General features: G+C 42.2%; 1 non-coding gene across 1 annotated transcript; it reads left to right on the forward strand.

Moving 5' to 3' along the window:
* The first annotated feature begins 11,532 nt into the window (after positions 1-11,532).
* On the forward strand, positions 11,533-11,639 carry LOC111907952 (small nucleolar RNA R71). The gene has a single exon (XR_002855720.1). It is a non-coding gene; the product is annotated as a small nucleolar RNA R71 (small nucleolar RNA).
* Positions 11,640-14,539: the final 2,900 nt, after the last annotated feature.

Here is a 14,539-nt window from a genome sequence, read left to right on the forward strand (position 1 = left end):
CAAGCGCAACCTTCGACGCAAGTAGTGCTTGTCAAGGACTCCAATTTTGTTATAGCTTAGGACCTCGGCTAAAAGTCTTTAAATTTCTCGAACTTTGTAATCGGAGACCCTTATAGGGGTCAAATTTTCATGATCGTTGTAACAACTTTTATATTAATATAAGTGGCACTATTACTACTATGTTAAGTATTTCGTTCGAACCTTGAATGATCTTTGTGAACCCAAATACTTGTTTCATACCTTCAGTCTTACAAATAACTTTCATTCTTCTATTTTAAGACTCATACTATCATCTGTTGTTGAAATATAGCGATTTAGTTCATGAGACACATACATTTTCCATTCTATGAAATTCTTATCCTTGTCTTTTCAAACTATAGTTGAAGGATGCCTCCGCATAGGAATCCAAGGCGAAACAACGGTGAGGAAGCACCTATACCACCACCACCTCCACCACCCCAATTTGATGCTGTAATGTTTCAAGCAGCAGTCACCGCAGCGGTGGCAACTGCCATGTCACAGATCAATAACTCGAGTGCTAATGGCTCGGGATCTGGCACACACCCGTCCAACCATGGCGAGAGTCATGGACCACCTCGAGAATGCACCTATAAGGACTTCACTAATGCCAAGCCCCGGATGTTTTATGGTACTGGTGGTGTGATGGCCCTGAGGCAGTGGATTGAAAGGACGGAAGCAGTCTTTGAAACCTGCTCCTGTCCCGAGCACAGCAAGGTCAAATTTGCAACTTTCACCCTTCTCGATAAAGCTTTAACTTGGTGGAATGGCCACGTTAAAGTACTTACCATAATCGTGGCAAACTCCATAAGCTGGGAGAGCTTGAAGGCCATGATGATGAGAGAATACTGCCCACGGGGAGAAATTCAAAAGCTTGAGCACGAGCTATGGACTCTCGGAATGGTGGGTACCGACATCGCTACTTATACCAACAGATTCTGCGAACTGGCAATCCTTTGTCCAGATATGATTGCTCCCGAGAGCAAGAAGATAGAAAGGTACATCTGGGGACTGACGCCCCAAATGCGGTCAAACGTGTTAGCTTCTAAACCTGATACCTTTGAAAGTGCTAAGGAACTGGCACAATCTCTGATCGACTACGGAGGTCATCAGAACTCAACCACTTCTGCACCAGCGCCACAGAAAGGAAACAACCACAACAACAACTACAACAACGACAACAACAACAACAACAACAACCATGGCAGGAAGAGAGCGTGGATTAAAGGGAAGGGTGGGTCTTCCCAAGAATCCGCAAAGAAAAAACTGGTTTCAGTAAATGCTGCCATTGTACCTGCTACAGCCCCTACAAATACCTACCCAACAAAGCCTTATATAGGTAACCTCCCAAAATGCACCAAATGCAATTACCACCACCATGGACCTTGTCGAGATATGCAGTGCGCCAACTGCAGCAGGAAAGGGCACACAGCCCGTTTCTGCAAGGAACCCGCAAAACCGATCACTCAAGTTCCCGGTGCGGGTGTAGGGCAGGCTTGCTACGGTTGTGGCAAGGTGGGCCACTACAAGAGAAACTGTCCTAAGGCAGCAGGCACCGGAGGTGGGGGACGAGTTTTGGCAATAGGCCACGACGAAGCTGTAGCTGACCCAACTATAGTTGTTGGTACGTTCCTTCTCGATAATTCATACGCATGCATATTATTCGATAGTGGAGCGGAGAGAAGCTTCGTGAGTCAAAACTTTATTCATTTACTTAAACCTAAACCTAGCAAGTTAGAAAATTCATTCACTGTAGAGATGGCCAATGGAAAAACCGAAAACACAAATTGCATATACATGGGCTGTACGTTAACATTAGACGGCCATTCTTTCCCAATCAATCTCATGCCGGTTCAAATTAAAAGTTTCGACGTTATAGTCGGCATGGATTGGTTGAGTCTTCTTCGCGCCGACATCATGTGCTTTGAGAAAGCAGTCCGTCTTAACCTCCCTAACAACGAAACATTAGTTATCTACGACGACAAATCTAGTGCAAACCTTCGCATCATTTCGTGCATCCAAGCTCGAAAGTGCTTGCGGAAGGATTGTCGAGCATTCCTAGCGCACATCGTTGATACGAGTCAAGAACTGAAGGACATCAAGAGCATCTCGGTAGTACGCGACTTTCCCGATATCTTTCCAGAAGAACTACCAGGATTACCACCGCAACGCCAAGTCGAGTTCAGAATCGACTTATATCCAGGAGCTACCCCAGTATCGAAGTCGACTTATCGTCTTGCACCAGCAGAGATGCAAGAACTTTCCAGTCAACTTAATGAACTCCTTCGCAAAGGATTCATAAGACCAAGTTTCTCACCTTGGGGAGCACCGGTCTTGTTTGTAAAGAAGAAAGACGGATCGTTCCGTATGTGCATCGACTACAGAGAGCTGAACAAACTTACTGTCAAGAACCGCTATCCTCTACCCCGTATTGACGACCTATTCGATCAACTTCAAGGGGCAAACTACTTCTCCAAAATAGACCTGCGATTCGGATATCACCAATTACGAGTTCTAGAGGGGGACATTCCAAAGACAGCCTTCCGAACTCGTTATGGACACTACGAATTCGTGGTGATGCCGTTCGGATTAACCAATGCACCAGCAGTATTTATGGACCTAATGAATAGGGTATGCCGCCCTTACTTGGATCAGTTCGTCATCATCTTTATCGATGATATACTTATCTACTCTCGAAGTGAGGAAGAGCATAGTCAGCACCTACGAAAAGTCCTAGAAACACTGCGAACGGAGAAACTCTATGCGAAGTTCTCTAAATGCGAATTTTGGATTCGAAGAGTCGAATTTTTAGGCCACGTTGTTAGCGAGAAAGGTATACACGTGGACCCCTCCAAAATTAAGGCTATTGAGAACTAGTCGGCACCAAAGACACCTACAGAAATTCGTCAATTTCTAGGTCTAGCTGGCTACTATCGGAGATTCATAAAGAACTTTTCGAGCATTGCGAAACCCCTTACTTCATTAACCCAGAAAGGTGTGGCCTTTGACTGGGAAGCGAAACAAGAGAAGGCATTCCAGACACTAAAGCAGGCCTTGTGCACCGCACCGATACTATCCCTCCCCGAAGGGATAGAAGACTTCGTAGTGTATTGCGATGCTTCAAATCAAGGACTTGGTTGTGTTCTTATGCAGAGAGGGAAGGTTATCGCTTATGCCTCCCGACAGCTTAAGACACACGAAGTGAACTATACGACACATGATCTCAAGTTAGGAGCAGTGGTATTTGCTCTGAAGATCTGGAGGCACTACTTATACGGAACAAAGAGTACTATATTCACCGATCACAAGAGCCTTCAACACATTTTCGATCAGAAGGAACTCAACATGCGACAACGACGATGGGTTGAGTTACTGAATGACTACAAATGCGAAATTCATTATCATCCTAGCAAGGCCAACGTAGTAGCCGACGCCCTCAGTCGAAAGGAATACACTGGTCGGAGGGTCAAATCTCTGACCATGACTATCCATTCCTACCTATCCACACAAATTAAGGAAGCACAAATGGAAGCTTTGCAACCTGAAAATGTGGCGGGTGAATCCCTGCGAGGAATGGAGAAGAATTTAGAAGCCAAGGGTGACGGAGCCTTATATTTCATGAACCGGATCTGGACACCGAAACACAGTGGTTTCCGAGACTTGGTCATGACCGAGGCGCACAACACTCGGTATTCCGTCCACCCAGGTTCAGATAAGATGTATCTAGATCTTAAGAAGCTATACTGGTGGCCTAATATGAAAGCAGAAATTGCTACCTTCGTAAGTAAATGCCTTACTTGCGCAAAGGTTAAGGTCGAGTACCAGAAGCCCTCTGGCTTACTACAATAACCAGAGATCCCAGAATGGAAGTGGGAGCGGATCACTATGGATTTCATAACCAAGTTGCCCAAGACGACGGGTGGACTTGACACCATATGGGTCATCGTTGATAGATTGACCAAGTCTGCACACTTCCTGCCTATCAAAGAAACAGACAAGATGGAGAAACTTACGAGAACATACATTAGGGAAATCGTACGGCTACATGGTGTACCTATGTCCATTATCTCCGATAGAGATAGTAGGTTCACCTCAAGATTTTGGCAATCACTACAACATTCCCTAGGAACAAGGCTGGACATGAGCACAGCCTACCATCCTCAAACCGACGGACAGAGTGAGAGGACCATCCAAACTCTGGAAGATATGTTGCGAGCCTGCGTGATTGACTTTGGGAAGGCATGGGATACTCATTTACACCTTGTCGAGTTCTCCTATAATAACAGTTATCACACGAGCATCAAGGCTGCTCCATTTGAAGCTCTCTACGGCCGTAAGTGCAGATCCCCTCTGTGCTGGGCTGAGGTGGGTGATACCCAATTAGCCAGGGGGCAAACTTCCGACAATACTCTCACCGGTCCGGAGATCATTCGGGAAACAACAGAGAAAATCGTTCAGATCCGTGGACGATTGAAAGCCTCTAGAGACCGACAGAAGAGCTACGCTGATAAACGAAGGAAACCTTTGGAATTTCAGGTGGGAGACCGAGTCCTCCTCAAAGTCTCACCCTGGAAGGGCTTGATACGCTTCGGCAAGCGTGGAAAGCTTAATCCGAGGTACATAGGGCCTTTCGTGATTCTTGCAAGAGTCGGCCCCGTAGCTTACAAACTCGAACTACCAGACACACTTCGTAACATACATTCTACATTCCACGTATCTAACTTGAAAAAGTGTCTATCCAACGAGACTCTTGTAATCCCACTCGACGAGATCGAAATCCACGAGAGCCTCAACTTTGTGGAAGAACCAGTAGAAATCATGGACCGAGAGGTCAAACAAACAAAACAAAGTCGCATACCCATCGTGAAGGTTCGCTGGAACGCCAAGCGGGGACCCGAATTCACATGGGAACGCGAAGATCAGATGAAAAAAAAAGTACCCTCATCTCTTTCATGTTCACTAGTATCTTTTACTACTTTAAATTTCGGGACGAAATTCTCTCTAACGGGGGGATGATGTGACAACCCGATATTTCAACTCTTTGTAACGACCAAAATGGGTCAAGTATTGTAACCACTTCTGAGTAATAAAATTTACTTTCATAATAAAATGTACAAATAAGTTCTATTTAATTTCCTTCTATGATTAAATGTCTTTGAACCATGATCGTACGTGAAAAGAACGCCCAAATCCGACTTCATATAGCGAAGTTATGATTTTTCCAAGTTCGGCTTAGCAACAGACAGCTAAAAACTCGAATCGGAAATCGAGCGACTTTTGGCCGGAATGACCTAAACGAGAATCGAAGGTCTCGACAATGGTATTCCAGCGGTAAAAAGTCTGGCAAAAACCGACATCAGATAAAAAAGTTATGAATTTTCAAAGAAATTCCTTAAACACGATGGGTTTTTAATAAATAATAAAAAAAAATAATTTTGGAATTTGCCGACGGAGTCTAAACGAAAGTTGTAGAGCGTAGTCTCACCTACGCGTGGATATAAAGACCATCGAAAACGGAGTTCGTATGAAGAAGATATGAATTTATGAAGTTTGTTAAATAAATTAATTATTTATTTTAATCAAAATTCGGATATTATCCAAAGGGGAGGCAGCGTCCTCATCCGAGGTACGCGCTGCGTACTCCTGTACGCCCTGCGTAACCGAGAGGATTGGCCTCTGATCGTCCACGTAGCACTATCCGAAGAATCCGACCCGTCCGACCCGCCGTCCCATCCGACCCGCGTACCCAGCAACCCGTCCCATCCGAAGCCGAGGCAGTCGAGGCTTCGGTCATGCATGACGTACGCGTACGCGCTGCGTACGAGCGTACACCCCGCGTACCGAGGCAGACCAGCCTTACTATAAATAGGATGCAAGGGTTTCCAATAAAAGGGCTCATTTCTCTCCTCTCTCTCACAACTTTGCCTCGTTTTCCGTGTCCGTTCAAACCCGAAGCTCTGGTCTTTTTGGCTCAAGTCCTGAAGGTTGATTTTACTCCCGAGATTCCCGAGAATCCCTAGGAAAATCCGTTTCCCGAGACGAAACTCTGCCCGGTTTTCCATCTCGCTATCTCCAAAACTTTCAAGTGAGTTTCATACCCCTTAATCAACCTTTTTAATTATTCTAAATGCTTTTATATGCTTTCAAGGGGGGATTACAAGTAAAACACACGAGTATTATCATGTGTTACATAAAGAAACTCTTTTATATGCTGTTATATATTCAAATCACATGCGATTTATAAACCTTTAAGGAACTTATATATATATATATATATATATATATATATATATATATATATATATATATATATATATATATATATAAAACATATGTTACAATTGCATTCTATCTTTTGAAATATAAAGTTGTTGTAATGCATGTATAAACTAAACTTTTCTTAGGTTATTCTTGTCTATCTTAGACTCTACACCAAAAATCTATGCTTTCATAAACAAGTGATTCTTTTTCTAGGTATTTCTAAACAAACAAGACACACTTCTTGAAAACTATAATAGGTATAGTTTTACGAACAGATTTCTAACTCTTATGTACTAGAAACATATATTTCAAGAAGTTTACTTTCGTATACAAGAACAAACGTAACATTTTAACAAGTAGATCTGTTTTTATACCACGGTTTTGTGAGACACTAACTTCATGTACGTTCGAGTACACATTTCAAGTCCTGTATTATATACCAGAATCCCTTGGAGGGGGAGCATGGTGTTTGTGTATAGATCTATACGGGCTTGACAACCCGCGCCCTGACTGTTAGCTGCAGTCCACCGTTTGGGGTGACAAACATCATAACATTCCAACGCCTGAAGAACGTTGTGTATAGGCATTCCGAGTCAATAGTATGGTTATAAAACTCACAAGGGGTATTAAAAATGCATTGATTTACAAGGTTTTCAAACTCATTGGTTATTTTACATTTACATACATTTTGGAAACAAATATTGGTCTTGAGTGAAGGCTACTTTTATACTAGTAGAAAATATAGGATTTTCTAAACACAAACAAACAAAGATAAAACATCTCATTTCATTCAAACATTGTCACTTAAATACTGATGAAATTCACTAGCTTAAATGCTGATCTACTCTTTCAAAATTACTTGTATGTCCTAGGAAATCAGTAATTTCAGGTATTCATTTTCGCTTTTTGATGAAGGGATGCTGCGGCACCAGTTCTATCTCGTATTTTGGTATCATATTGTAATTGAGTTTTGAACATGTAACTTTTGACAAATGTAAACTTTCAATTATATATATGATGGTTGTATTGCTTTCTTTACTATGTATTCATTTGTTACGTTACCACATGAAGTCATCCGCCCCCGAACGTTTCCGCCGTTCAGGTTTGGGGGTGTGACACCCTCCTTCCCGGTGCCTCGAGACCAACAACAGGATCATCATGCGGGATAGCATAATGACCTCCACCATAGTCCTTAATGATCCTAGCCCTCCTAAAAAGAATGGGATTGAATGGAGGGGTAGGAATCATAGTCATCAAATTCCACGCGCCACAGGTTATCAACCCAAACGAATTGGCGAGCCATGTGACAAACATACCACCATTAATCTTCGATGTCTTGCAGTCTTTGACCACACCCTCCGCCAAATATGAAGCTAAACACCAAGGAATATTGCAAAAAAATGTCCGGTGTGATAATGCTCCATAAGTAAAAGACATCAAGGGTAGAAACCTTGTCATCATCCTTTCTTTGGTTAATGGTGGTGGAAATAAGGCGATGAATAAGGCGGTGTGTAGGCGACCGAATGCTTCCTTCTTGGGCTGACTTCGGAATGTACACTTTGTTGGCGATCATGTTCCACCAACCCGTGCTCATCACTCCATCGGGGAACACTTTGTGAGAGCGTTCCATAAAAGCGCGGAAAATGGCGGTCGAGACCAATGATCGGTCATAAATACCCATCCGACAAGCCAAATCAACAACGGAGCACTGATGAAACTCGCCCCCAAGATAGAAACTGACACTCTTCGGGTGATAGCAGTCATCTCCCCCACGAAAAGATACCGTGGAGAAAAAATCCATGCAAAGCTCCCGGTACACCGGCTCTTGAATACGAAAGATCCGGCTCCACCCATTGCAAACCATCGTCTCCCCCTCTTAAGTAAACTCCTTTAAAAGATAGGGAGCCAACTCCTCTTCATAACGCACACTTTGCAACCAACCCAATCAATTCTGTTGGGCACATAAATTTCTTTCTTTCTGACTTCGGCTAATTTCTTCTTCCACCTCGTCATGGTTGAAGCGGATTCGATTTGAGGGAAATTTAACCAAGGAAAATCTCCTTGGCGTCCACTGGAACCTTGTTCCCTATGAAACATTTTCCTGCAACACAAAGAACACAAAACCCAGAAAACACAGAAAATTATCAAAACAGATCACACTTGGGTCCTCGACTCAACTCGTCGAGTCCATGAACGACTCGACGAGTCGCAAGAACTGCGCGAGTCAGTCGGCGAGTCGGTCAAAATCCAGCCATGAAAACTCAAAATTAACTTAAGGGTTTTGTCCAGGGACATGTTTATAAGGTATTAGGGTAAGAATAATCATGCAAAACAATCATAATTCATGAAAAATCGAAACCCTAGAAATTCACTATAGTTCAAAATCGGGTATTATATGAAATTGTTACCCTAGATCATCTAAAAACCATGCTTTTAACAAAAATTAGGAAGAAATTAAGTACCTTTTGTGATGGAAATTGAAAAACTTGAAGAACAATTGAAGAAGATGATGAATGCTTGAGAGAAAAAGTTGGGAGGGAGGCGCACGGCGAGTGAAGTATGAAAAACTGATTTTATTAGGGTTCAAAACCCTAGGTACTGGTTGTAAAAGTAATTTCAATTTTTTTTTCTGTAAATAAAAATGACTCGTCGAGTCATGGTCAGACTCGGCGAGGCTGGTCGCGATTTTATCATTCTTCTGAAATCTAAATAGACTCGTCGAGTCAAGGTCAGAGTCGGCGAGTCTCTTGCAAACAATTTAGAAATTATAAAATTTTGCCATTTATATAGAAAAGAAAATTTACTCCACCCCACACTTAGTCCATACGTACTCTCAGGCAGACATGTCCGACGAATTGGAAGATTAGAATTCCAAAAAACTAAAAATTAAAAAAAAATGTAAAAAGATAAAAGAAAGCAAACTCTAAATAACAGGTTGCCTCCCGCCAAGCGCTTCTTTTTAAGGAGTCGTTAGCTGGACTCCTTCCCATCTACGTCTCGTCATCTTCCAACATCGGGAATGCACGCCTAATCTTTTGTGGTTTGTACTTGGTCTTGTAAGCGTGAATCTTCGTTTTGTAAGCCCGTTTTAATTCCTCCCTTTTCTTTTTTACAACATCATCCTAAGCTGCTTGGGCTTCCCTTCTCCTCTTTTTCTTCTTCACCCCACCCTTTTTCACCTTCTCTTGCACCTCCTTTTCCTTAAACTTAATTACTTCAAAGCTTGTGAAAGTTCGTGCTCTAGGTTTGGTAATGAAAGGTTGACCAGCATCAACTCTCCTATCATTTGCCTTCTCCTCTTTTTCTGTGCTTACTTCATCTTCAAGCGGAATTGCATCAAGACATGCTATATGGACATGTTGAAATTCTGCGTCCATTTCTCCTTCTGCTGTTTGTTCTTCTACAAAACGATGAAAAATATCCAAGTCCAACTCATGCAGAGAACTAGCAACAAGTAGATCTAAGTCATCCAAGTTGTTGGCAATTTCGACTGGACTCGTCGAGTCTAGGAAAGTGACTCGGCGAGTCGTATTGTATTTCACCAATTCTGCTGTGTTTTCTGAGTTGGCTCCTTCCAGTAGCTTTTCTATCTCCTCCAAGTCCTTGTTAACATCTCCATCCTTTCCAGAAGGTAGCAAAAACTTGCTTGGATCTTCTTCTTGCAAAAGTACAAGTTCTTTTTGTAGTATCTCATCATCTAAACCGATAAATGAGATATCTTCTTTTTCTTCCTCTTCTTGCTTGGCTTCTGGTACAACTCTAAATATTGCGGACTCCTCACCTACCCTTAACGTTAGTGTAGACTCACATACATCAATTAAAGCACATGCGATGTTTAAAAATGACCTCCCCAAAATGATCGGAATTTCGGGGTCTTCTTCCATGTCAAGCACCACAAAGTCTACTGGAAATATGAACTTGTCGACTTTAATAAGAAGATCCTTAAAAACACCTCGTGGATGAATTGTCGTCTTGTCTGCCAAATGGATCTTCATGTTTACCAGCCTTGGCTCCGGTAATTTCAGCTTCTTAAAGAAAGAGAAAGGCATCAGATTGATGCTTGCACCCGAGTCGGTCAACGCTTGAGTGACAAATGCGTTTCCAAATTGGCACGGAATTATGATACTCCCCGGATCGCCCTTCTTTTCGGGTAGCTCACTCAATATTATCTCCCCAACTTCAGCCAAGTCTTTCCTAGCAGCAAAGATACCTTTTAGTAAGTTGAAGTAGTTGGGTGTTTTGAGCATCGTTTCTACAAATGGCACATTGACTTGTAGGGCTTTAACATGCTTCATAAAGGCTCTATAAGCTTCAACTTTTTCCACAGGCATGGCTTTGATTGGGAATGGAAAAGGGGGATTATATGGCTTTAAAGGAATGACAGTTTTGTCATTTACGCATGGACTCGGCGAGTCTGTTCGGGTTTAGCTGGAGCCGACTCTTCTGCCTTTTCTGTCTTCCTCTTGTGTATTCTCTGTGCATGTGTGAAAATTTATTCATTGCTGGAGGTCCCTGCACTCACGTTCTCCATTCTCGGATTGGTTTCGGTATTACTTGGAAGTTGACCCGGTCTTCTTTCGTTCACTTGATGTGCAAGCTGTCCCAGCTGCTTCTCAATGTTGAGAATGGATGTCTGCTGATTCCTTAGCATATTTTTGGTCTCGTGTATTGCAGCATTGTGATCATTGTCTCTTTTCGGACGCGGCTATGCATCTAGTGAACAATTCTTCTAAATCTGCTTTCTTTTCCATCACCGGTTCTTCCTTTTGATAAAATCCCCTCTCTTTCTGCTTGTATTTCTCCTCCTTAGCCTTCTTGTATTCTTCGTATGGGAGCCATTCCTTCTTCGGTTTCCGCCAATTCTCGTCGTATCGATCGCCACTTGAATAGAATACTTGAGCCTTCTTGTTTCCATTCTCATCCAAATCACAATCCTTTGTGAGATGGGGCCCTCTACAATTTTCACATCCAACCCGAATAGCATGGATTGTTTGATCCATTTTTGTCATTCTTCTATCTAGACTATCGAGCTTAGCTATCACCGCCGCCATGCTATCATTTGCCGAGTTCACTACCCCCCGACTTACTTCATTTCTTGGATTGTGGTATTCTCTAGAGTGCTTAGAGAATTCTTCAATTAACTCCTTGATTATCAGGGGCGCCTTCTTCATGAGCAGGCCTTGAGAATCGAGCAATTGCCTTGTGGTGACATTGACTCCATCATAGAAGATGGAGACTTCTTGTTGGCTATTAAGGTCATGGTGTGGGCAATTTCTAAGCAAGCTCTTGTACCTTTCCCAAGCTTCATAAAGAGATTCTCCGGGTTGTTGCTCGAAGTTGGCAATGGCTTTCTTTAGCTTGGCTATTTTGGAGGGTGGGCAAAAGTGGTCTATGAACTCTTCTTTCATCTTGGACCATGTGGTGACCGATGCGGGAGGAAGTGACTTTAACCAATCCTTTGCAGCACCTTTGAATGTGACTGGGAGCATGTGAAGAAGCTGGGTCTCACGTGGAACATTCGGTACATTGAAGTAGTCAGCCACATCATTCACTTCGTCCAAGTGCTTGTAGGCGTCTTCGTGATCCTTCCCGTAAAAAGGAATCTCCTTGAGTAGAGCGAGAATATGGCCTTTTAGTTTGAAAGTATCGGTTGCGGGAATTGCGGGCTGCACAAGTCCCGGGCCGGTGTCATCGCACATCCTCTTCTTCCATTCCCCCATGGGGACTTCATCGATATTAGCCATAGTGATAGCTAAATCGTCTTCAAACTCGGATTCGTGCTCGTATGTGGGCTCTTCTTCTTCCTCGGTCTCGTACTCGATATCTTCTTGAATTGGGTCTCCGATTGTCAAAGAGGCACTGGATGCTCCTGTTTTGCTGCTCCTCTTCTTGCTGAAAACGGATTTGAGGTTTTTGAGTGGTGAGTTCTTTGAAGAAGCGGTTTCTCCAACGGTTTTGCCTTTGCTCCTCCTTAGTGCGGATTCCGGGTCTTCAAGAGGAGGGACCAGAGGTGTATCAGATCCTCGGGTCATGAAATAACTGTAAACAAAACAGAAAACGCGTAAAATGAGCAAAAATAAAATAAAAAATTAAAGCTGTAAATAGCGATGTACTCGCCGAGTCGGCACGAGTGCACTCGGCGAGTTCAAGGCAAAAATAGAAAAAAAATTATCTAGTAACTTTAAAAACAAATTTTTATTAAAACTCATACTACTTACTGAATTACCTTTTAATTAACTTTGTGTAAGATAAATCCCACACAAAGGATCGATTAAATTAGAATTTAAAGTTAATTTTAGAACCGTTCCCCGGCAACGGCGCCAAAAACTTGATGTGTGCAAACTCACTTAGTTTTAAACCTACTTTCAATTATAAAATAACACACAAAGGCAGTGAACCTATCAACTGTGGTATAGTTAAATAAGTAGGGTATCGAACACAAGGAACAACAAATTATAACTAAAGACTAATTCTATCTAAATTAATTAATAAGTAGGGGGTTTTCTCTAGTTTTACAAGACTAGCAACTTACTTACTATTACTTAATCTAAAACTTAGAAAAACAAAGAATTAACTAGATCAATAATGGGAAGGAACTTCTGTTTAGTTCAACTCCATTGATCCTATGGTTGATTTTAAGGTAATGGTGAAATGGATTAATTCTTTTGTTGGTTACCGATTCAAGTGACTAGATTCGCATTCACTACACTAATCCTTAGCAAATAAACTAACTTAAATAGTGGCCAGTTGTCTAATTTAATTAAATTCACTAGATTAATTATTCGGGTTAATTTAGACTTGCAATAGTTAACTAATTTAATCTTTTAATTAACTTCTTGTTGATGGTCATCACACAAGCTTGCACATGAATTAACTCAATTTTCTTATTAACTCTAGATTCATTTTCATTAATCCTAGACATATGATAAAGTGGTCACATAGCATATGAGGTTGATAATCAATAGATGTTCATGCTAATTAATTATCTTCCTATTAACAGAAAATTAATTATTATTCACACACAAGGTTCTTTAGCAAGCTAAAATAACAAAAATCACCAACTTAGAATTAATCCTACCAATAATCAAACCATAGTATCAATTTTGTATCCCCAAATAGAAGTCTAAAGGTTTTCGCTCATAATTGAAGTAAATAACAGCAAACAAACAGAGTCTAATTGTTTAACCATAATGACAAAACAAAAGATTAAGTAGAATGATGAAATTTGCCTCAATTCTTCCTTCGGAATTGAATTCTAGCTTATAACTTCGTCTTCTAGGTTTTTTCTGACTTCTTAATCACAGCTAAACTCTCTAGAATCGTTCTAGAATTCTTCCCCATCGTTATGAGGAGTTATCTTTATATATATGAATCGACTCGTCGAGTCAGGTGCCGACTCGTCGAGTCCATCTCTCTGTCCCCGTAATGTGATAAGTCTCTGCGTTTCCGAGTCTTTATCTTCTCGAATCTTCGCTTGGAGTCGCCGAGTAGTCGACCCTACTCGCCGAGTAGGTGTTATTTTTAGTGTTTTTCTTCTTTGTTCCATTCTCGAACTCTCAACCGCTTCTCCTGCTTCCTTTTGCTTTCGAGCTTCATTTTTGGACTGAAAACGTAATTCAAACACTTTTAAGTACCTTTTGTCCATAAAATGCAATAATTTAGCTAATAAATGAATAAAAATCTACACTTAATATGAACTAAGTATGCACATATCATGTTCACCGAGGGGACGATGTTCTGCCCAGAGTATGCTTCCGAGCAGTCTCAGATGACCCGTTATCTGAGTATGCTCAAGACTAATATCCAACAGTTTTTATCTACCCAGCGATGTGATACTCTTCTGGAGTTGTAGGAGGTCGCCAGACGGTGGGAGTTAAAGATTGAGCTGCAGCTAAGGGAGCAGCGGCCGTCCTCGGTATTGTCACAGCCGGCGCCGAAGCGGCCTAAGACCGCTGATACTAGGACCAGAGGTCAGCAGGGCCGTACTTGTGGGAAGTGTGGCAAGGGTCATTCTGGTGTGTGTCGGGTTGGTAGTGGGTGCCACAGGTGTGGCAAGGAGGGGCACTACGCGAAGGATTGTTGCCAGGCCACCCTAGTTCAAGGTATGAGGTTATGTTATCAATGCAATCAAGTTGGTCACGTGAGGGCCAACTATCCACTACTTGCTGCCAAGCCGGTGCAGTCGGCAGCGTCAGCTACTTTGAGGATCACGGATGGGAGACCAGTTAGGGTAGAGCCTTCGAAGGCTCAGGGTCGTGCT

This window comes from Lactuca sativa, chromosome 4 (genome assembly GCF_002870075.4).
Source record: "Lactuca sativa cultivar Salinas chromosome 4, Lsat_Salinas_v11, whole genome shotgun sequence".
NCBI classification, from domain to species: domain Eukaryota; kingdom Viridiplantae; phylum Streptophyta; class Magnoliopsida; order Asterales; family Asteraceae; genus Lactuca; species Lactuca sativa.